Genomic DNA, 24,524 nt, shown 5'->3' on the forward strand with positions numbered 1-24,524 from the left:
GCTGGATTTGCATGTGTCTAATAATTCCTTATATGGAGCTTATAGCCATGTACTTTTTTATTGTTTTTTAAAGAGTGAGTACAGCTTACCTATTCAAATGGTTTCTTGAAGTATGTGTCACATTTTGAATTTTTTTGGCCATTACATCCCTCAACATATTTTGTTGGCAGGTGTCATTTAGAGCACTGCAGTCCTTGTGAATACGCAGTGACCTTTAGCACAGGTTTCAAAAGTGCTCTTGGGGCAAACGGGCACAGGGCGGCAGCATTTCTACGTTCCCCACACTGGTTACTAGGGAAAGAGTACCTTCCTGGAAGTAGTGTTCCTTGGGTGTAAATTAGAGTGGAATGTGCCCGGATAAACACCCAAAGCTTATGTCTCCTTACTTATGTTTGTTTTTTATAGTTATATTTTTTATCGGAGTAATACTCCATCTTGTACATGGACCACTTGTTCTTTGTGCATTCATGTGTTGATGGAAATTTTGGTTCTTCCAAGTCTTGGCTAGGGTAAATAGTGCTGCATCGTAGGATTGTCAGCCTGTGTCTTTTTGATTCTGGTATTGTCAGGTGATAGAGCCAGTAGCGAGCTACCAGATCATATGGTAGCTCAATTTTTACCCTTAAACGCACCTCCTTTAAGTTCTCACCACTGGCTGCTACTATTTGACCTCCCAGCAGCAGCTAGAGGGTACACAGTTCTCTAAAACCCCTTGAGCATTTATTGTTTAGAGCTTTTTTGCTGATGATCATTCTGACTGTTGTCAGGTAAACGTTTTTGTAGATTGAGTTGGCATGTCTTTATTAATCCCTGGTGTTGAGCTTCTTCCATTTTTGTGAAACCAAAAAAAACCAAGAAGGAAAAAAAATGTGAGTTAAACATACTCTTGAAACTGTCTTCTTGAAAGGTTGCCCTCTTTGGAATTTTCCGTCGATATTCGAAGCCAGGATTTGTTTTGAGGGCAGGTGTCATTTACAGATCTGCAATTCTTGTGAATATTAGGTGACCCTTAGCCCTGTGTTTGAAGCTGCTTTTGCAGGACACGGTCGCATGGCTGCGGCATTTCTCCATTCCCAAATCTGGTTACAAGGGCAAGAGAGCCTTCCTGTGTGTAACGTTCCAACTTGTACGTTAGAATGGAGTATGCCAGGAAAACCCCCCATTAGTTTATGTCTCATTACTTCTTGTTGGCTTTTCTTAATTTAATTTTTATCTGTTATCACAGCAAATTCGATTACAACGTTTTGTTTGTTCTAGGTGTGCAAGATGTGTTTCTTGCACACAAATACACATATCTGTTCATCTTCGGATCCATTTCCCATGTGGCTTACGACACAACGTTGAGTAGTCTTCTCTTGGTATTCCCTAGGTATTTAGTGCTTATATATTTCACATGTGTTGGCGTATCTCTGTTTCCCGCAATATGCTAATTTATCCAATCCTCAAACCTTTCCATTTGGTTAACCATACGTTTGTTGATCGAATCTTTGATTGCCTTTCTCTGTGAAAAACCTTCACTGGTATCAATTTTTAGGTAACACCATTAAGTGATATCACAGGATAAGTGTCCTTCACTTTCTGAGTTACTTCAAGTTGTGATTACCACTAGACTCATCTATGGTGCTGCAGACGGCATTGTTTCATTTTTTTTGCCCGTGGCTCATATTCCATCTGTACAAGTGCCAGTTCTTCTTTGTCCATACGTCTCTTGATGGACGTTTTGGTGGTTTCCATGTCTTGGCTATTGTTATACTGCTGCAGTGCAGTTTTGCCTGAATGTGTCATTCCATTTCTGTCTTCCTAGGTTATAGGCCAAGGAGTGGGTCTTCGCGATCATGTGGTATCGCAATGGTTACCTTTTAAAGGCTTCTCCGTTCTATTTTCATTAGTGGCACTTACCAGTTTACGAGGCACTTAAAGTTGAGGATATGAATTTCTTCAAAACCTCTTCAGCATTTATTGTTTGTATTTTTTGGCTGATGGTCATTCTGACCAGTGTGAGCTGATAGCTTTCTGTGGCTGGATTTGCCTATATCTAATAATTCCTTATATTGAGCTTATTGCTATGGACTTTTTTATTGTTTTGTAAAGAGTACAGCTTAGCTATTCAAATGGTTTCTTAAAGTATGCGCCATATTTTGAATGTTCTTGGCCATTACCTCCTTCAACCATTTTGTTGGCAGGGGTCCTTTATAGCCCTGCAGTCCTTGGGAATATGAATTGACCTTTAGCACAGGTTTTAAGGCCGCTGTGGCGGCAAAGGGTCACGGGGCGGCAGCATTTCTACATTCCCCACTCTGGTTACTAGGGAAACAATACGTCTCTGAAGTCGTGTTCCTTGTTTGTACATTACAGTGGAATGTGTATGAATAAACACCCAAAGCATATGTCTCCTTACTTATGTTTGTTTTTTATATTTAATTTATATTTTTTATCAGAGTAATATGCCATTGCATACATGGACCACTTCTTTTGTATGCACTCATGTGTTGATGGACATTTTGGTTGTTCAAAGTCGTGGCTAGGGTAAAAAGTGCTGCCTCGTAAGGAGGTCAGCCTGTGTCTTTTTGATTCTGGTCTTCTCAGGGTATAGGCCCAGTACCGGGCCTACCAGATCGTATGGTAGCTTAATTTTTACCTTTAAACGCACCTCCTTTCTGTTCTCACTACTGGCTGTTACCATTTGATATCCCACCAGCAGCTACAGGCTACACAGTTCTCTAAAACCCCTTGAGCATTTACTGTTTAGAGATTATTTGCTGATGATCGTTCTGTCTGTTGGCAGGTTTACGTTTTTGTAGAATGGATTTGCATGTCTTCATTAATTCCTGATGTTAAGCTTTTTCCATGGCCTTCTTTGCTGAACAAGAAAAAAAGAAAGATAGGGAAAAATGAGTTAAATAGGCCTCTTGAAATTTTCTCCTTGAAAGGTTGCCCTCTTTGAATTTTTAGGTAGATATTCCAACCCAGGTATTTTTGAGGGCAGGTGTCGCTTATAGGCCTGCAATTCTTGTGAATATAATGGGACCTTTAGCCCTGTCTTTAAAGCTGCTTTGGCAGGAGACGGTCACCAGGCTGCGGCATTTCTCCATTCTTAAATCTGGTTACTAAGTCAACAGAGATTTCCTGGAAGCTGTGTTGCAAGGTTGTATGTTAGGATGGAATGAGCCAGGAAGCACCCCCATAGTTTTGTGCCCCATTAATTCTTGTTCGTATTTTAATTTTTATTTTTTATCACAGCAGATTTGATGATGATGTTTTGTGTGTTCTACGTGAGCCAGATGTGTGTGTTTTTGGCACCGATACGTATATGTATTCATCTTGGGATCCATTTGCCATGTAGGTTATGACACAGTGTTGAGTAGTCTTCTCTTGAAATTCTGCGGGTATTTTGTGATTACATATGTCACGTGTGTTTGCATATCTCCGTTAACTCCAATATCCTAATGTATCCGATCTTCGCAACTTTCCAATTGGTTAATCATAAGTCTGTTTAATAAACCCGTGATTGCCTTTCTCTGTGGAAATATCTTCATTGGTATCAATTTTGGGGTAACACCTATGATTGATATCATAGGATACGTGTCTTTCGCTTTCTGACTTACTTCAAGTTGTGTGACTACCTCCAGAGTCATCTATGGGTCTGCCAACTGCATTGTTTCATTTTTTTCCCATGGCTAATAATCCACCTGTACATGTACAAGTTATTCTTTGTCCATTCGTCTCCTGATGGACATTTTGTTTGTTTCTAGGTTTTGGCTCTTGTAACTCTGCTGCAGTGCAGTTTTGCCTGAATGTGTCATTCCATTTCTGTCTTCCTAGGTTATAGGCCAAGGAGTGGAACTGTGGGATCATATGGTATCTCAAGGTTTACCTTTTAAAGACTGTTCCATTCTATTTTCATTAGCGGCACTTACAAGTTTATGAGCCAATTAAAGTTGAGGGTATGCGTTTCTTCACAACCTCTTCAGCATTTACTGTTTGTATTTTTTGTGCTCACGGTCATTCTGACTGGTGTGAGGTGATACGTTTTTGTGGCTGGATTTGCATGTGTCTAATAATTCCTTATATGGAGCTTATAGCCATGTACTTTTTTATTGTTTTTTAAAGAGTGAGTACAGCTTACCTATTCAAATGGTTTCTTGAAGTATGTGTCACATTTTGAATTTTTTTGGCCATTACATCCCTCAACATATTTTGTTGGCAGGTGTCATTTAGAGCACTGCAGTCCTTGTGAATACGCAGTGACCTTTAGCACAGGTTTCAAAAGTGCTCTTGGGGCAAACGGGCACAGGGCGGCAGCATTTCTACGTTCCCCACACTGGTTACTAGGGAAAGAGTACCTTCCTGGAAGTAGTGTTCCTTGGGTGTAAATTAGAGTGGAATGTGCCCGGATAAACACCCAAAGCTTATGTCTCCTTACTTATGTTTGTTTTTTATAGTTATATTTTTTATCGGAGTAATACTCCATCTTGTACATGGACCACTTGTTCTTTGTGCATTCATGTGTTGATGGAAATTTTGGTTCTTCCAAGTCTTGGCTAGGGTAAATAGTGCTGCATCGTAGGATTGTCAGCCTGTGTCTTTTTGATTCTGGTATTGTCAGGTGATAGAGCCAGTAGCGAGCTACCAGATCATATGGTAGCTCAATTTTTACCCTTAAACGCACCTCCTTTAAGTTCTCACCACTGGCTGCTACTATTTGACCTCCCAGCAGCAGCTAGAGGGTACACAGTTCTCTAAAACCCCTTGAGCATTTATTGTTTAGAGCTTTTTTGCTGATGATCATTCTGACTGTTGTCAGGTAAACGTTTTTGTAGATTGAGTTGGCATGTCTTTATTAATCCCTGGTGTTGAGCTTCTTCCATTTTTGTGAAACCAAAAAAAACCAAGAAGGAAAAAAAATGTGAGTTAAACATACTCTTGAAACTGTCTTCTTGAAAGGTTGCCCTCTTTTGAATTTTCCGTCGATATTCGAAGCCAGGATTTGTTTTGAGGGCAGGTGTCATTTACAGATCTGCAATTCTTGTGAATATTAGGTGACCCTTAGCCCTGTGTTTGAAGCTGCTTTTGCAGGACACGGTCGCATGGCTGCGGCATTTCTCCATTCCCAAATCTGGTTACAAGGGCAAGAGAGCCTTCCTGTGTGTAACGTTCCAACTTGTACGTTAGAATGGAGTATGCCAGGAAAACCCCCCATTAGTTTATGTCTCATTACTTCTTGTTGGCTTTTCTTAATTTAATTTTTATCTGTTATCACAGCAAATTCGATTATAACGTTTTCTTTGTTCTAGGTGTGCAAGATGTGTTTCTTGCACACAAATACACATATCTGTTCATCTTCGGATCCATTTCCCATGTGGCTTACGACACAACGTTGAGTAGTCTTCTCTTGGTATTCCGTAGGTATTTGGTGCTTATATATTTCACATGTGTTGGCGTAGCTCTGTTTCCCGCAATATGCTAATTTATCCAATCCTCAAACCTTTCCATTTGGTTAACCATACGTTTGTTGATCGAATCTTTGATTGCCTTGCTCTGTGAAAAACCTTCATTGGTATCAATTTTTAGGTAACACCATTAAGTGATATCACAGGATAAGTGTCCTTCACTTTCTGAGTTACTTCAAGTTGTGATTACCACTAGACTCATCTATGGTGCTGCAGACGGCATTGTTTCATTTTTTTTGCCCGTGGCTCATATTCCATCTGTACAAGTGCCAGTTCTTCTTTGTCCATACGTCTCTTGATGGACGTTTTGGTGGTTTCCATGTCTTGGCTATTGTTATACTGCTGCAGTGCAGTTTTGCCTGAATGTGTCATTCCATTTCTGTCTTCCCAGGTTATAGGCCAAGGAGTGGGTCTTCGCGATCATGTGGTATCGCAATGGTTACCTTTTAAAGGCTTCTCCGTTCTATTTTCATTAGTGGCACTTACCAGTTTACGAGGCACTTAAAGTTGAGGATATGAATTTCTTCAAAACCTCTTCAGCATTTATTGTTTGTATTTTTTGGCTGATGGTCATTCTGACCAGTGTGAGCTGATAGCTTTCTGTGGCTGGATTTGCCTATATCTAATAATTCCTTATATTGAGCTTATTGCTATGGACTTTTTTATTGTTTTGTAAAGAGTACAGCTTACCTATTCAAATGGTTTCTTAAAGTATGCGCCATATTTTGAATGTTCTTGGCCATTACCTCCTTCAACCATTTTGTTGGCAGGGGTCCTTTATAGCCCTGCAGTCCTTGGGAATATGAATTGACCTTTAGCACAGGTTTTAAGGCCGCTGTGGCGGCAAAGGGTCACGGGGCGGCAGCATTTCTACATTCCCCACTCTGGTTACTAGGGAAACAATACGTCTCTGAAGTCGTGTTCCTTGTTTGTACATTACAGTGGAATGTGTATGAATAAACACCCAAAGCATATGTCTCCTTACTTATGTTTGTTTTTTATATTTAATTTATATTTTTTATCAGAGTAATATGCCATTGCATACATGGACCACTTCTTTTGTATGCACTCATGTGTTGATGGACATTTTGGTTGTTCAAAGTCGTGGCTAGGGTAAAAAGTGCTGCCTCGTAAGGAGGTCAGCCTGTGTCTTTTTGATTCTGGTCTTCTCAGGGTATAGGCCCAGTACCGGGCCTACCAGATCGTATGGTAGCTTAATTTTTACCTTTAAACGCACCTCCTTTCTGTTCTCACTACTGGCTGTTACCATTTGATATCCCACCAGCAGCTACAGGCTACACAGTTCTCTAAAACCCCTTGAGCATTTACTGTTTAGAGATTATTTGCTGATGATCGTTCTGTCTGTTGGCAGGTTTACGTTTTTGTAGAATGGATTTGCATGTCTTCATTAATTCCTGATGTTAAGCTTTTTCCATGGCCTTCTTTGCTGAACAAGAAAAAAAGAAAGATAGGGAAAAATGAGTTAAATAGGCCTCTTGAAATTTTCTCCTTGAAAGGTTGCCCTCTTTGAATTTTTAGGTAGATATTCCAACCCAGGTATTTTTGAGGGCAGGTGTCGCTTATAGGCCTGCAATTCTTGTGAATATAATGGGACCTTTAGCCCTGTCTTTAAAGCTGCTTTGGCAGGAGACGGTCACCAGGCTGCGGCATTTCTCCATTCTTAAATCTGGTTACTAAGTCAACAGAGATTTCCTGGAAGCTGTGTTGCAAGGTTGTATGTTAGGATGGAATGAGCCAGGAAGCACCCCCATAGTTTTGTGCCCCATTAATTCTTGTTCGTATTTTAATTTTTATTTTTTATCACAGCAGATTTGATGATGATGTTTTGTGTGTTCTACGTGAGCCAGATGTGTGTGTTTTTGGCACCGATACGTATATGTATTCATCTTGGGATCCATTTGCCATGTAGGTTATGACACAGTGTTGAGTAGTCTTCTCTTGAAATTCTGCGGGTATTTTGTGATTACATATGTCACGTGTGTTTGCATATCTCCGTTAACTCCAATATCCTAATGTATCCGATCTTCGCAACTTTCCAATTGGTTAATCATAAGTCTGTTTAATAAACCCGTGATTGCCTTTCTCTGTGGAAATATCTTCATTGGTATCAATTTTTGGGTAACACCTATGATTGATATCATAGGATACGTGTCTTTCGCTTTCTGACTTACTTCAAGTTGTGTGACTACCTCCAGAGTCATCTATGGGTCTGCCAACTGCATTGTTTCATTTTTTTCCCATGGCTAATAATCCATCTGTACATGTACAAGTTATTCTTTGTCCATTCGTCTCCTGATGGACATTTTGTTTGTTTCTAGGTTTTGGCTCTTGTAACTCTGCTGCAGTGCAGTTTTGCCTGAATGTGTCATTCCATTTCTGTCTTCCTAGGTTATAGGCCAAGGAGTGGAACTGTGGGATCATATGGTATCTCAAGGTTTACCTTTTAAAGACTGTTCCATTCTATTTTCATTAGCGGCACTTACAAGTTTATGAGCCAATTAAAGTTGAGGGTATGCGTTTCTTCACAACCTCTTCAGCATTTACTGTTTGTATTTTTTGTGCTCACGGTCATTCTGACTGGTGTGAGGTGATACGTTTTTGTGGCTGGATTTGCATGTGTCTAATAATTCCTTATATGGAGCTTATAGCCATGTACTTTTTTATTGTTTTTTAAAGAGTGAGTACAGCTTACCTATTCAAATGGTTTCTTGAAGTATGTGTCACATTTTGAATTTTTTTGGCCATTACATCCCTCAACATATTTTGTTGGCAGGTGTCATTTAGAGCACTGCAGTCCTTGTGAATACGCAGTGACCTTTAGCACAGGTTTCAAAAGTGCTCTTGGGGCAAACGGGCACAGGGCGGCAGCATTTCTACGTTCCCCACACTGGTTACTAGGGAAAGAGTACCTTCCTGGAAGTAGTGTTCCTTGGGTGTAAATTAGAGTGGAATGTGCCCGGATAAACACCCAAAGCTTATGTCTCCTTACTTATGTTTGTTTTTTATAGTTATATTTTTTATCGGAGTAATACTCCATCTTGTACATGGACCACTTGTTCTTTGTGCATTCATGTGTTGATGGAAATTTTGGTTCTTCCAAGTCTTGGCTAGGGTAAATAGTGCTGCATCGTAGGATTGTCAGCCTGTGTCTTTTTGATTCTGGAATTGTCAGGTGATAGAGCCAGTAGCGAGCTACCAGATCATATGGTAGCTCAATTTTTACCCTTAAACGCACCTCCTTTAAGTTCTCACCACTGGCTGCTACTATTTGACCTCCCAGCAGCAGCTAGAGGGTACACAGTTCTCTAAAACCCCTTGAGCATTTATTGTTTAGAGCTTTTTTGCTGATGATCATTCTGACTGTTGTCAGGTAAACGTTTTTGTAGATTGAGTTGGCATGTCTTTATTAATCCCTGGTGTTGAGCTTCTTCCATTTTTGTGAAACCAAAAAAAACCAAGAAGGAAAAAAAATGTGAGTTAAACATACTCTTGAAACTGTCTTCTTGAAAGGTTGCCCTCTTTTGAATTTTCCGTCGATATTCGAAGCCAGGATTTGTTTTGAGGGCAGGTGTCATTTACAGATCTGCAATTCTTGTGAATATTAGGTGACCCTTAGCCCTGTGTTTGAAGCTGCTTTTGCAGGACACGGTCGCATGGCTGCGGCATTTCTCCATTCCCAAATCTGGTTACAAGGGCAAGAGAGCCTTCCTGTGTGTAACGTTCCAACTTGTACGTTAGAATGGAGTATGCCAGGAAAACCCCCCATTAGTTTATGTCTCATTACTTCTTGTTGGCTTTTCTTAATTTAATTTTTATCTGTTATCACAGCAAATTCGATTACAACGTTTTGTTTGTTCTAGGTGTGCAAGATGTGTTTCTTGCACACAAATACACATATCTGTTCATCTTCGGATCCATTTCCCATGTGGCTTACGACACAACGTTGAGTAGTCTTCTCTTGGTATTCCGTAGGTATTTGGTGCTTATATATTTCACATGTGTTGGCGTAGCTCTGTTTCCCGCAATATGCTAATTTATCCAATCCTCAAACCTTTCCATTTGGTTAACCATACGTTTGTTGATCGAATCTTTGATTGCCTTGCTCTGTGAAAAACCTTCACTGGTATCAATTTTTAGGTAACACCATTAAGTGATATCACAGGATAAGTGTCCTTCACTTTCTGAGTTACTTCAAGTTGTGATTACCACTAGACTCATCTATGGTGCTGCAGACGGCATTGTTTCATTTTTTTTGCCCGTGGCTCATATTCCGTCTGTACAAGTGCCAGTTCTTCTTTGTCCATACGTCTCTTGATGGACGTTTTGGTGGTTTCCATGTCTTGGCTATTGTTATACTGCTGCAGTGCAGTTTTGCCTGAATGTGTCATTCCATTTCTGTCTTCCCAGGTTATAGGCCAAGGAGTGGGTCTTCGCGATCATGTGGTATCGCAATGGTTACCTTTTAAAGGCTTCTCCGTTCTATTTTCATTAGTGGCACTTACCAGTTTACGAGGCACTTAAAGTTGAGGATATGAATTTCTTCAAAACCTCTTCAGCATTTATTGTTTGTATTTTTTGGCTGATGGTCATTCTGACCAGTGTGAGCTGATAGCTTTCTGTGGCTGGATTTGCCTATATCTAATAATTCCTTATATTGAGCTTATTGCTATGGACTTTTTTATTGTTTTGTAAAGAGTACAGCTTACCTATTCAAATGGTTTCTTAAAGTATGCGCCATATTTTGAATGTTCTTGGCCATTACCTCCTTCAACCATTTTGTTGGCAGGGGTCCTTTATAGCCCTGCAGTCCTTGTGAATATGAATTGACCTTTAGCACAGGTTTTAAGGCCGCTGTGGCGGCAAAGGGTCACGGGGCGGCAGCATTTCTACATTCCCCACTCTGGTTACTAGGGAAACAATACGTCTCTGAAGTCGTGTTCCTTGTTTGTACATTACAGTGGAATGTGTATGAATAAACACCCAAAGCATATGTCTCCTTACTTATGTTTGTTTTTTATATTTAATTTATATTTTTTTATCAGAGTAATATTCCATTGCATACATGGACCACTTCTTTTGTATGCACTCATGTGTTGATGGACATTTTGGTTGTTCAAAGTCGTGGCTAGGGTAAAAAGTGCTGCCTCGTAAGGAGGTCAGCCTGTGTCTTTTTGACTCTGGTCTTCTCAGGGTATAGGCCCAGTACCGGGCCTACCAGATCGTATGGTAGCTTAATTTTTACCTTTAAACGCACCTCCTTTCTGTTCTCACTACTGGCTGTTACCATTTGATATCCCACCAGCAGCTACAGGCTACACAGTTCTCTAAAACCCCTTGAGCATTTACTGTTTAGAGATTATTTGCTGATGATCGTTCTGTCTGTTGGCAGGTTTACGTTTTTGTAGAATGGATTTGCATGTCTTCATTAATTCCTGATGTTAAGCTTTTTCCATGGCCTTCTTTGCTGAACAAGAAAAAAAGAAAGATAGGGAAAAATGAGTTAAATAGGCCTCCTGAAATTTTCTCCTTGAAAAGTTGCCCTCTTTGAATTTTTAGGTAGATATTCCAACCCAGGTATTTTTGAGGGCAGGTGTCGTTTACAGGCCTGCAATTCTTGTGAATATAATGGGACCCTTAGCCCTGTCTTTAAAGCTGCTTTGGCAGGAGACGGTCACCAGGCTGCGGCATTTCTCCATTCTTAAATCTGGTTACTAAGTCAACAGAGACTTCCTGGAAGCTGTGTTGCAAGGTTGTATGTTAGGATGGAATGAGCCAGGAAGCACCCCCATAGTTTTGTGCCCCATTAATTCTTGTTCGTATTTTAATTTTTATTTTTTATCACAGCAGATTTGATGATGATGTTTTGTGTGTTCTACGTGAGCCAGATGTGTGTGTTTTTGGCACCGATACGTATATGTATTCATCTTGGGATCCATTTGCCATGTAGGTTATGACACAGTGTTGAGTAGTCTTCTCTTGAAATTCTGCGGGTATTTTGTGATTACATATGTCACGTGTGTTTGCATATCTCCATTAACTCCAATATCCTAATGTATCCGATCTTCGCAACTTTCCAATTGGTTAATCATAAGTCTGTTTAATAAACCCGTGATTGCCTTTCTCTGTGGAAATATCTTCATTGGTATCAATTTTTGGGTAACACCTATGATTGATATCATAGGATACGTGTCTTTCGCTTTCTGACTTACTTCAAGTTGTGTGACTACCTCCAGAGTCATCTATGGGTCTGCCAACTGCATTGTTTCATTTTTTTCCCATGGCTAATAATCCACCTGTACATGTACAAGTTATTCTTTGTCCATTCGTCTCCTGATGGACATTTTGTTTGTTTCTAGGTTTTGGCTCTTGTAACTCTGCTGCAGTGCAGTTTTGCCTGAATGTGTCATTCCATTTCTGTCTTCCTAGGTTATAGGCCAAGGAGTGGAACTGTGGGATCATATGGTATCTCAAGGTTTACCTTTTAAAGACTGTTCCATTCTATTTTCATTAGCGGCACTTACAAGTTTATGAGCCAATTAAAGTTGAGGGTATGCGTTTCTTCACAACCTCTTCAGCATTTACTGTTTGTATTTTTTGTGCTCACGGTCATTCTGACTGGTGTGAGGTGATACGTTTTTGTGGCTGGATTTGCATGTGTCTAATAATTCCTTATATGGAGCTTATAGCCATGTACTTTTTTATTGTTTTTTAAAGAGTGAGTACAGCTTACCTATTCAAATGGTTTCTTGAAGTATGTGTCACATTTTGAATTTTTTTGGCCATTACATCCCTCAACATATTTTGTTGGCAGGTGTCATTTAGAGCACTGCAGTCCTTGTGAATACGCAGTGACCTTTAGCACAGGTTTCAAAAGTGCTCTTGGGGCAAACGGGCACAGGGCGGCAGCATTTCTACGTTCCCCACACTGGTTACTAGGGAAAGAGTACCTTCCTGGAAGTAGTGTTCCTTGGGTGTAAATTAGAGTGGAATGTGCCCGGATAAACACCCAAAGCTTATGTCTCCTTACTTATGTTTGTTTTTTATAGTTATATTTTTTATCGGAGTAATACTCCATCTTGTACATGGACCACTTGTTCTTTGTGCATTCATGTGTTGATGGAAATTTTGGTTCTTCCAAGTCTTGGCTAGGGTAAATAGTGCTGCATCGTAGGATTGTCAGCCTGTGTCTTTTTGATTCTGGTATTGTCAGGTGATAGAGCCAGTAGCGAGCTACCAGATCATATGGTAGCTCAATTTTTACCCTTAAACGCACCTCCTTTAAGTTCTCACCACTGGCTGCTACTATTTGACCTCCCAGCAGCAGCTAGAGGGTACACAGTTCTCTAAAACCCCTTGAGCATTTATTGTTTAGAGCTTTTTTGCTGATGATCATTCTGACTGTTGTCAGGTAAACGTTTTTGTAGATTGAGTTGGCATGTCTTTATTAATCCCTGGTGTTGAGCTTCTTCCATTTTTGTGAAACCAAAAAAAACCAAGAAGGAAAAAAAATGTGAGTTAAACATACTCTTGAAACTGTCTTCTTGAAAGGTTGCCCTCTTTTGAATTTTCCGTCGATATTCGAAGCCAGGATTTGTTTTGAGGGCAGGTGTCATTTACAGATCTGCAATTCTTGTGAATATTAGGTGACCCTTAGCCCTGTGTTTGAAGCTGCTTTTGCAGGACACGGTCGCATGGCTGCGGCATTTCTCCATTCCCAAATCTGGTTACAAGGGCAAGAGAGCCTTCCTGTGTGTAACGTTCCAACTTGTACGTTAGAATGGAGTATGCCAGGAAAACCCCCCATTAGTTTATGTCTCATTACTTCTTGTTGGCTTTTCTTAATTTAATTTTTATCTGTTATCACAGCAAATTCGATTACAACGTTTTGTTTGTTCTAGGTGTGCAAGATGTGTTTCTTGCACACAAATACACATATCTGTTCATCTTCGGATCCATTTCCCATGTGGCTTACGACACAACGTTGAGTAGTCTTCTCTTGGTATTCCCTAGGTATTTAGTGCTTATATATTTCACATGTGTTGGCATATCTCTGTTTCCCGCAATATGCTAATTTATCCAATCCTCAAACCTTTCCATTTGGTTAACCATACGTTTGTTGATCGAATCTTTGATTGCCTTTCTCTGTGAAAAACCTTCACTGGTATCAATTTTTAGGTAACACCATTAAGTGATATCACAGGATAAGTGTCCTTCACTTTCTGAGTTACTTCAAGTTGTGATTACCACTAGACTCATCTATGGTGCTGCAGACGGCATTGTTTCATTTTTTTTGCCCGTGGCTCATATTCCATCTGTACAAGTGCCAGTTCTTCTTTGTCCATACGTCTCTTGATGGACGTTTTGGTGGTTTCCATGTCTTGGCTATTGTTATACTGCTGCAGTGCAGTTTTGCCTGAATGTGTCATTCCATTTCTGTCTTCCTAGGTTATAGGCCAAGGAGTGGGTCTTCGCGATCATGTGGTATCGCAATGGTTACCTTTTAAAGGCTTCTCCGTTCTATTTTCATTAGTGGCACTTACCAGTTTACGAGGCACTTAAAGTTGAGGATATGAATTTCTTCAAAACCTCTTCAGCATTTATTGTTTGTATTTTTTGGCTGATGGTCATTCTGACCAGTGTGAGCTGATAGCTTTCTGTGGCTGGATTTGCCTATATCTAATAATTCCTTATATTGAGCTTATTGCTATGGACTTTTTTATTGTTTTGTAAAGAGTACAGCTTAGCTATTCAAATGGTTTCTTAAAGTATGCGCCATATTTTGAATGTTCTTGGCCATTACCTCCTTCAACCATTTTGTTGGCAGGGGTCCTTTATAGCCCTGCAGTCCTTGGGAATATGAATTGACCTTTAGCACAGGTTTTAAGGCCGCTGTGGCGGCAAAGGGTCACGGGGCGGCAGCATTTCTACATTCCCCACTCTGGTTACTAGGGAAACAATACGTCTCTGAAGTCGTGTTCCTTGTTTGTACATTACAGTGGAATGTGTATGAATAAACACCCAAAGCATATGTCTCCTTACTTATGTTTGTTTTTTATATTTAATTTATATTTTTTATCAGAGTAATATTCCATTGCATACATGGACCACTTCTTTTGTATGCACTCATGTGTTGATGGACATTTTGGTTGTTCAAAGTCGTGGCTAGGGTAAAAAGTGCTGCCTCGTAAGGAGGTCAGCCTGTGTCTTTTTGATTCTGGTCTTCTCAGGGTATAGGCCCAGTACCGGGCCTACCAGATCGTATGGTAGCTTAATTTTTACCTTTAAACGCACCTCCTTTCTGTTCTCACTACTGGCTGTTACCATTTGATATCCCACCAGCAGCTACAGGCTACACAGTTCTCTAAAACCCCTTGAGCATTTACTGTTTAGAGATTATTTGCTGATGATCGTTCTGTCTGTTGGCAGGTTTACGTTTTTGTAGAATGGATTTGCATGTCTTCATTAATTCCTGATGTTAAGCTTTTTCCATGGCCTTCTTTGCTGAACAAGAAAAAAAGAAAGATAGGGAAAAATGAGTTAAATAGGCCTCTTGAAATTTTCTCCTTGAAAGGTTGCCCTCTTTGAATTTTTAGGTAGATATTCCAACCCAGGTATTTTTGAGGGCAGGTGTCGCTTACAGGCCTGCAATTCTTGTGAATATAATGGGACCCTTAGCCCTGTCTTTAAAGCTGCTTTGGCAGGAGACGGTCACCAGGCTGCGGCATTTCTCCATTCTTAAATCTGGTTACTAAGTCAACAGAGACTTCCTGGAAGCTGTGTTGCAAGGTTGTATGTTAGGATGGAATGAGCCAGGAAGCACCCCCATAGTTTTGTGCCCCATTAATTCTTGTTCGTATTTTAATTTTTATTTTTTATCACAGCAGATTTGATGATGATGTTTTGTGTGTTCTACGTGAGCCAGATGTGTGTGTTTTTGGCACCGATACGTATATGTATTCATCTTGGGATCCATTTGCCATGTAGGTTATGACACAGTGTTGAGTAGTCTTCTCTTGAAATTCTGCGGGTATTTTGTGATTACATATGTCACGTGTGTTTGCATATCTCCGTTAACTCCAATATCCTAATGTATCCGATCTTCGCAACTTTCCAATTGGTTAATCATAAGTCTGTTTAATAAACCCGTGATTGCCTTTCTCTGTGGAAATATCTTCATTGGTATCAATTTTTGGGTAACACCTATGATTGATATCATAGGATACGTGTCTTTCGCTTTCTGACTTACTTCAAGTTGTGTGACTACCTCCAGAGTCATCTATGGGTCTGCCAACTGCATTGTTTCATTTTTTTCCCATGGCTAATAATCCACCTGTACATGTACAAGTTATTCTTTGTCCATTCGTCTCCTGATGGACATTTTGTTTGTTTCTAGGTTTTGGCTCTTGTAACTCTGCTGCAGTGCAGTTTTGCCTGAATGTGTCATTCCATTTCTGTCTTCCTAGGTTATAGGCCAAGGAGTGGAACTGTGGGATCATATGGTATCTCAAGGTTTACCTTTTAAAGACTGTTCCATTCTATTTTCATTAGCGGCACTTACAAGTTTATGAGCCAATTAAAGTTGAGGGTATGCGTTTCTTCACAACCTCTTCAGCATTTACTGTTTGTATTTTTTGTGCTCACGGTCATTCTGACTGGTGTGAGGTGATACGTTTTTGTGGCTGGATTTGCATGTGTCTAATAATTCCTTATATGGAGCTTATAGCCATGTACTTTTTTATTGTTTTTTAAAGAGTGAGTACAGCTTACCTATTCAAATGGTTTCTTGAAGTATGTGTCACATTTTGAATTTTTTTGGCCATTACATCCCTCAACATATTTTGTTGGCAGGTGTCATTTAGAGCACTGCAGTCCTTGTGAATACGCAGTGACCTTTAGCACAGGTTTCAAAAGTGCTCTTGGGGCAAACGGGCACAGGGCGGCAGCATTTCTACGTTCCCCACACTGGTTACTAGGGAAAGAGTACCTTCCTGGAAGTAGTGTTCCTTGGGTGTAAATTAGAGTGGAATGTGCCCGGATAAACACCCAAAGCTTATGTCTCCTTACTTATGTTTGTTTTTTATAGTTATATTTTTTATCGGAGTAATACTCCATCTTGTACATGGACCACTTGTTCTTTGTGCATTCATGTGTTGATGGAAATTTTGGTTCTTCCAAGTCTTGGCTAGGGTAAATAGTGCTGCATCGTAGGATTGTCAGCCTGTGTCTTTTTGATTCTGGTATTGTCAGGTGATAGAGCCAGTAGCGAGCTACCAGATCATATGGTAGCTCAATTTTTACCCTTAAACGCACCTCCTTTAAGTTCTCACCACTGGCTGCTACTATTTGACCTCCCAGCAGCAGCTAGAGGGTACACAGTTCTCTAAAACCCCTTGAGCATTTATTGTTTAGAGCTTTTTTGCTGATGATCATTCTGACTGTTGTCAGGTAAACGTTTTTGTAGATTGAGTTGGCATGTCTTTATTAATCCCTGGTGTTGAGCTTCTTCCATTTTTGTGAAACCAAAAAAAACCAAGAAGGAAAAAAAATGTGAGTTAAACATACTCTTGAAACTGTCTTCTTGAAAGGTTGCCCTCTTTTGAATTTTCCGTCGATATTCGAAGCCAGGATTTGTTTTGAGGGCAGGTGTCATTTACAGATCTGCAATTCTTGTGAATATTAGGTGACCCTTAGCCCTGTGTTTGAAGCTGCTTTTGCAGGACACGGTCGCATGGCTGCGGCATTTCTCCATTCCCAAATCTGGTTACAAGGGCAAGAGAGCCTTCCTGTGTGTAACGTTCCAACTTGTACGTTAGAATGGAGTATGCCAGGAAAACCCCCCATTAGTTTATGTCTCATTACTTCTTGTTGGCTTTTCTTAATTTAATTTTTATCTGTTATCACAGCAAATTCGATTACAACGTTTTGTTTGTTCTAGGTGTGCAAGATGTGTTTCTTGCACACAAATACACATATCTGTTCATCTTCGGATCCATTTCCCATGTGGCTTACGACACAACGTTGAGTAGTCTTCTCTTGGTATTCCCTAGGTATTTAGTGCTTATATATTTCACATGTGTTGGCATATCTCTGTTTCCCGCAATATGCTAATTTATCCAATCCTCAAACCTTTCCATTTGGTTAACCATACGTTTGTTGATCGAATCTTTGATTGCCTTTCTCTGTGAAAAACCTTCACTGGTATCAATTTTTAGGTAACACCATTAAGTGATATCACAGGATAAGTGTCCTTCACTTTCTGAGTTACTTCAAGTTGTGATTACCACTAGACTCATCTATGGTGCTGCAGACGGCATTGTTTCATTTTTTTTGCCCGTGGCTCATATTCCATCTGTACAAGTGCCAGTTCTTCTTTGTCCATACGTCTCTTGATGGACGTTTTGGTGGTTTCCATGTCTTGGCTATTGTTATACTGCTGCAGTGCAGTTTTGCCTGAATGTGTCATTCCATTTCTGTCTTCCTAGGTTATAGGCCAAGGAGTGGGTCTTCGCGATCATGTGGTATCGCAATGGTTACCTTTTAAAGGCTTCTCCGTTCTATTTTCATTAGTGGCACTTACCAGTTTACGAGGCACTTAAAGTTGAGGATATGAATTTCTTCAAAACCTCTTCAGCATTTATTGTTTGTATTTTTTGGCTGATGGTCATTCTGACCAGTGTGAGCTGATAGCTTTCTGTGGCTGGATTTGCCTATATCTAATAATTCCTTATATTGAGCTTATTGCTATGGACTTTTTTATTGTTTTGTAAAGAGTACAGCTTAGCTATTCAAATGGTTTCTTAAAGTATGCGCCATATTTTGAATGTTCTTGGCCATTACCTCCTTCAACCATTTTGTTGGCAGGGGTCCTTTATAGCCCTGCAGTCCTTGGGAATATGAATTGACCTTTAGCACAGGTTTTAAGGCCGCTGTGGCGGCAAAGGGTCACGGGGCGGCAGCATTTCTACATTCCCCACTCTGGTTACTAGGGAAACAATACGTCTCTGAAGTCGTGTTCCTTGTTTGTACATTACAGTGGAATGTGTATGAATAAACACCCAAAGCATATGTCTCCTTACTTATGTTTGTTTTTTATATTTAATTTATATTTTTTATCAGAGTAATATTCCATTGCATACATGGACCACTTCTTTTGTATGCACTCATGTGTTGATGGACATTTTGGTTGTTCAAAGTCGTGGCTAGGGTAAAAAGTGCTGCCTCGTAAGGAGGTCAGCCTGTGTCTTTTTGATTCTGGTCTTCTCAGGGTATAGGCCCAGTACCGGGCCTACCAGATCGTATGGTAGCTTAATTTTTACCTTTAAACGCACCTCCTTTCTGTTCTCACTACTGGCTGTTACCATTTGATATCCCACCAGCAGCTACAGGCTACACAGTTCTCTAAAACCCCTTGAGCATTTACTGTTTAGAGATTATTTGCTGATGATCGTTCTGTCTGTTGGCAGGTTTACGTTTTTGTAGAATGGATTTGCATGTCTTCATTAATTCCTGATGTTAAGCTTTTTCCATGGCCTTCTTTGCTGAACAAGAAAAAAAGAAAGATAGGGAAAAATGAGTTAAATAGGCCTCTTGAAATTTTCTCCTTGAAAGGTTGCCCTCTTTGAATTTTTAGGTAGATATTCCAACCCAGGTATTTTTGAGGGCAGGTGTCGCTTACAGGCCTGCAATTCTTGTGAATATAATGGGACCCTTAGCCCTGTCTTTAAAGCTGCTTTGGCAGGAGACGGTCACCAGGCTGCGGCATTTCTCCATTCTTAAATCTGGTTACTAAGTCAACAGAGACTTCCTGGAAGCTGTGTTGCAAGGTTGTATGTTAGGATGGAATGAGCCAGGAAGCACCCCCATAGTTTTGTGCCCCATTAATTCTTGTTCGTATTTTAATTTTTATTTTTTATCACAGCAGATTTGATGATGATGTTTTGTGTGTTCTACGTGAGCCAGATGTGTGTGTTTTTGGCACCGATACGTATATGTATTCATCTTGGGATCCATTTGCCATGTAGGTTATGACACAGTGTTGAGTAGTCTTCTCTTGAAATTCTGCGGGTATTTTGTGATTACATATGTCACGTGTGTTTGCATATCTCCGTTAACTCCAATATCCTAATGTATCCGATCTTCGCAACTTTCCAATTGGTTAATCATAAGTCTGTTTAATAAACCCGTGATTGCCTTTCTCTGTGGAAATATCTTCATTGGTATCAATTTTTGGGTAACACCTATGATTGATATCATAGGATACGTGTCTTTCGCTTTCTGACTTACTTCAAGTTGTGTGACTACCTCCAGAGTCATCTATGGGTCTGCCAACTGCATTGTTTCATTTTTTTCCCATGGCTAATAATCCACCTGTACATGTACAAGTTATTCTTTGTCCATTCGTCTCCTGATGGACATTTTGTTTGTTTCTAGGTTTTGGCTCTTGTAACTCTGCTGCAGTGCAGTTTTGCCTGAATGTGTCATTCCATTTCTGTCTTCCTAGGTTATAGGCCAAGGAGTGGAACTGTGGGATCATATGGTATCTCAAGGTTTACCTTTTAAAGACTGTTCCATTCTATTTTCATTAGCGGCACTTACAAGTTTATGAGCCAATTAAAGTTGAGGGTATGCGTTTCTTCACAACCTCTTCAGCATTTACTGTTTGTATTTTTTGTGCTCACGGTCATTCTGACTGGTGTGAGGTGATACGTTTTTGTGGCTGGATTTGCATGTGTCTAATAATTCCTTATATGGAGCTTATAGCCATGTACTTTTTTATTGTTTTTTAAAGAGTGAGTACAGCTTACCTATTCAAATGGTTTCTTGAAGTATGTGTCACATTTTGAATTTTTTTGGCCATTACATCCCTCAACATATTTTGTTGGCAGGTGTCATTTAGAGCACTGCAGTCCTTGTGAATACGCAGTGACCTTTAGCACAGGTTTCAAAAGTGCTCTTGGGGCAAACGGGCACAGGGCGGCAGCATTTCTACGTTCCCCACACTGGTTACTAGGGAAAGAGTACCTTCCTGGAAGTAGTGTTCCTTGGGTGTAAATTAGAGTGGAATGTGCCCGGATAAACACCCAAAGCTTATGTCTCCTTACTTATGTTTGTTTTTTATAGTTATATTTTTTATCGGAGTAATACTCCATCTTGTACATGGACCACTTGTTCTTTGTGCATTCATGTGTTGATGGAAATTTTGGTTCTTCCAAGTCTTGGCTAGGGTAAATAGTGCTGCATCGTAGGATTGTCAGCCTGTGTCTTTTTGATTCTGGTATTGTCAGGTGATAGAGCCAGTAGCGAGCTACCAGATCATATGGTAGCTCAATTTTTACCCTTAAACGCACCTCCTTTAAGTTCTCACCACTGGCTGCTACTATTTGACCTCCCAGCAGCAGCTAGAGGGTACACAGTTCTCTAAAACCCCTTGAGCATTTATTGTTTAGAGCTTTTTTGCTGATGATCATTCTGACTGTTGTCAGGTAAACGTTTTTGTAGATTGAGTTGGCATGTCTTTATTAATCCCTGGTGTTGAGCTTCTTCCATTTTTGTGAAACCAAAAAAAACCAAGAAGGAAAAAAAATGTGAGTTAAACATACTCTTGAAACTGTCTTCTTGAAAGGTTGCCCTCTTTTGAATTTTCCGTCGATATTCGAAGCCAGGATTTGTTTTGAGGGCAGGTGTCATTTACAGATCTGCAATTCTTGTGAATATTAGGTGACCCTTAGCCCTGTGTTTGAAGCTGCTTTTGCAGGACACGGTCGCATGGCTGCGGCATTTCTCCATTCCCAAATCTGGTTACAAGGGCAAGAGAGCCTTCCTGTGTGTAACGTTCCAACTTGTACGTTAGAATGGAGTATGCCAGGAAAACCCCCCATTAGTTTATGTCTCATTACTTCTTGTTGGCTTTTCTTAATTTAATTTTTATCTGTTATCACAGCAAATTCGATTACAACGTTTTGTTTGTTCTAGGTGTGCAAGATGTGTTTCTTGCACACAAATACACATATCTGTTCATCTTCGGATCCATTTCCCATGTGGCTTACGACACAACGTTGAGTAGTCTTCTCTTGGTATTCCGTAGGTATTTGGTGCTTATATATTTCACATGTGTTGGCGTAGCTCTGTTTCCCGCAATATGCTAATTTATCCAATCCTCAAACCTTTCCATTTGGTTAACCATACGTTTGTTGATCGAATCTTTGATTGCCTTGCTCTGTGAAAAACCTTCACTGGTATCAATTTTTAGGTAACACCATTAAGTGATATCACAGGATAAGTGTCCTTCACTTTCTGAGTTACTTCAAGTTGTGATTACCACTAGACTCATCTATGGTGCTGCAGACGGCATTGTTTCATTTTTTTTGCCCGTGGCTCATATTCCGTCTGTACAAGTGCCAGTTCTTCTTTGTCCATACGTCTCTTGATGGACGTTTTGGTGGTTTCCATGTCTTGGCTATTGTTATACTGCTGCAGTGCAGTTTTGCCTGAATGTGTCATTCCATTTCTGTCTTCCCAGGTTATAGGCCAAGGAGTGGGTCTTCGCGATCATGTGGTATCGCAATGGTTACCTTTTAAAGGCTTCTCCGTTCTATTTTCATTAGTGGCACTTACCAGTTTACGAGGCACTTAAAGTTGAGGATATGAATTTCTTCAAAACCTCTTCAGCATTTATTGTTTGTATTTTTTGGCTGATGGTCATTCTGACCAGTGTGAGCTGATAGCTTTCTGTGGCTGGATTTGCCTATATCTAATAATTCCTTATATTGAGCTTATTGCTATGGACTTTTTTATTGTTTTGTAAAGAGTACAGCTTACCTATTCAAATGGTTTCTTAAAGTATGCGCCATATTTTGAATGTTCTTGGCCATTACCTCCTTCAACCATTTTGTTGGCAGGGGTCCTTTATAGCCCTGCAGTCCTTGTGAATATGAATTGACCTTTAGCACAGGTTTTAAGGCCGCTGTGGCGGCAAAGGGTCACGGGGCGGCAGCATTTCTACATTCCCCACTCTGGTTACTAGGGAAACAATACGTCTCTGAAGTCGTGTTCCTTGTTTGTACATTACAGTGGAATGTGTATGAATAAACACCCAAAGCATATGTCTCCTTACTTATGTTTGTTTTTTATATTTAATTTATATTTTTTATCAGAGTAATATTCCATTGCATACATGGACCACTTCTTTTGTATGCACTCATGTGTTGATGGACATTTTGGTTGTTCAAAGTCGTGGCTAGGGTAAAAAGTGCTGCCTCGTAAGGAGGTCAGCCTGTGTCTTTTTGACTCTGGTCTTCTCAGGGTATAGGCCCAGTACCGGGCCTACCAGATCGTATGGTAGCTTAATTTTTACCTTTAAACGCACCTCCTTTCTGTTCTCACTACTGGCTGTTACCATTTGATATCCCACCAGCAGCTACAGGCTACACAGTTCTCTAAAACCCCTTGAGCATTTACTGTTTAGAGATTATTTGCTGATGATCGTTCTGTCTGTTGGCAGGTTTACGTTTTTGTAGAATGGATTTGCATGTCTTCATTAATTCCTGATGTTAAGCTTTTTCCATGGCCTTCTTTGCTGAACAAGAAAAAAAGAAAGATAGGGAAAAATGAGTTAAATAGGCCTCCTGAAATTTTCTCCTTGAAAAGTTGCCCTCTTTGAATTTTTAGGTAGATATTCCAACCCAGGTATTTTTGAGGGCAGGTGTCGTTTACAGGCCTGCAATTCTTGTGAATATAATGGGACCCTTAGCCCTGTCTTTAAAGCTGCTTTGGCAGGAGACGGTCACCAGGCTGCGGCATTTCTCCATTCTTAAATCTGGTTACTAAGTCAACAGAGACTTCCTGGAAGCTGTGTTGCAAGGTTGTATGTTAGGATGGAATGAGCCAGGAAGCACCCCCATAGTTTTGTGCCCCATTAATTCTTGTTCGTATTTTAATTTTTATTTTTTATCACAGCAGATTTGATGATGATGTTTTGTGTGTTCTACGTGAGCCAGATGTGTGTGTTTTTGGCACCGATACGTATATGTATTCATCTTGGGATCCATTTGCCATGTAGGTTATGACACAGTGTTGAGTAGTCTTCTCTTGAAATTCTGCGGGTATTTTGTGATTACATATGTCACGTGTGTTTGCATATCTCCGTTAACTCCAACATCCTAATGTATCCGATCTTCGCAACTTTCCAATTGGTTAATCATAAGTCTGTTTAATAAACCCGTGATTGCCTTTCTCTGTGGAAATATCTTCATTGGTATCAATTTTTGGGTAACACCTATGATTGATATCATAGGATACGTGTCTTTCGCTTTCTGACTTACTTCAAGTTGTGTGACTACCTCCAGAGTCATCTATGGGTCTGCCAACTGCATTGTTTCATTTTTTTCCCATGGCTAATAATCCACCTGTACATGTACAAGTTATTCTTTGTCCATTCGTCTCCTGATGGACATTTTGTTTGTTTCTAGGTTTTGGCTCTTGTAACTCTGCTGCAGTGCAGTTTTGCCTGAATGTGTCATTCCATTTCTGTCTTCCTAGGTTATAGGCCAAGGAGTGGAACTGTGGGATCATATGGTATCTCAAGGTTTACCTTTTAAAGACTGTTCCATTCTATTTTCATTAGCGGCACTTACAAGTTTATGAGCCAATTAAAGTTGAGGGTATGCGTTTCTTCACAACCTCTTCAGCATTTACTGTTTGTATTTTTTGTGCTCACGGTCATTCTGACTGGTGTGAGGTGATACGTTTTTGTGGCTGGATTTGCATGTGTCTAATAATTCCTTATATGGAGCTTATAGCCATGTACTTTTTTATTGTTTTTTAAAGAGTGAGTACAGCTTACCTATTCAAATGGTTTCTTGAAGTATGTGTCACATTTTGAATTTTTTTGGCCATTACATCCCTCAACATATTTTGTTGGCAGGTGTCATTTAGAGCACTGCAGTCCTTGTGAATACGCAGTGACCTTTAGCACAGGTTTCAAAAGTGCTCTTGGGGCAAACGGGCACAGGGCGGCAGCATTTCTACGTTCCCCACACTGGTTACTAGGGAAAG

This window comes from Lagenorhynchus albirostris, chromosome 2, assembly GCF_949774975.1.
Source record: "Lagenorhynchus albirostris chromosome 2, mLagAlb1.1, whole genome shotgun sequence".
Classification (NCBI taxonomy): Eukaryota; Metazoa; Chordata; class Mammalia; order Artiodactyla; family Delphinidae; genus Lagenorhynchus; species Lagenorhynchus albirostris.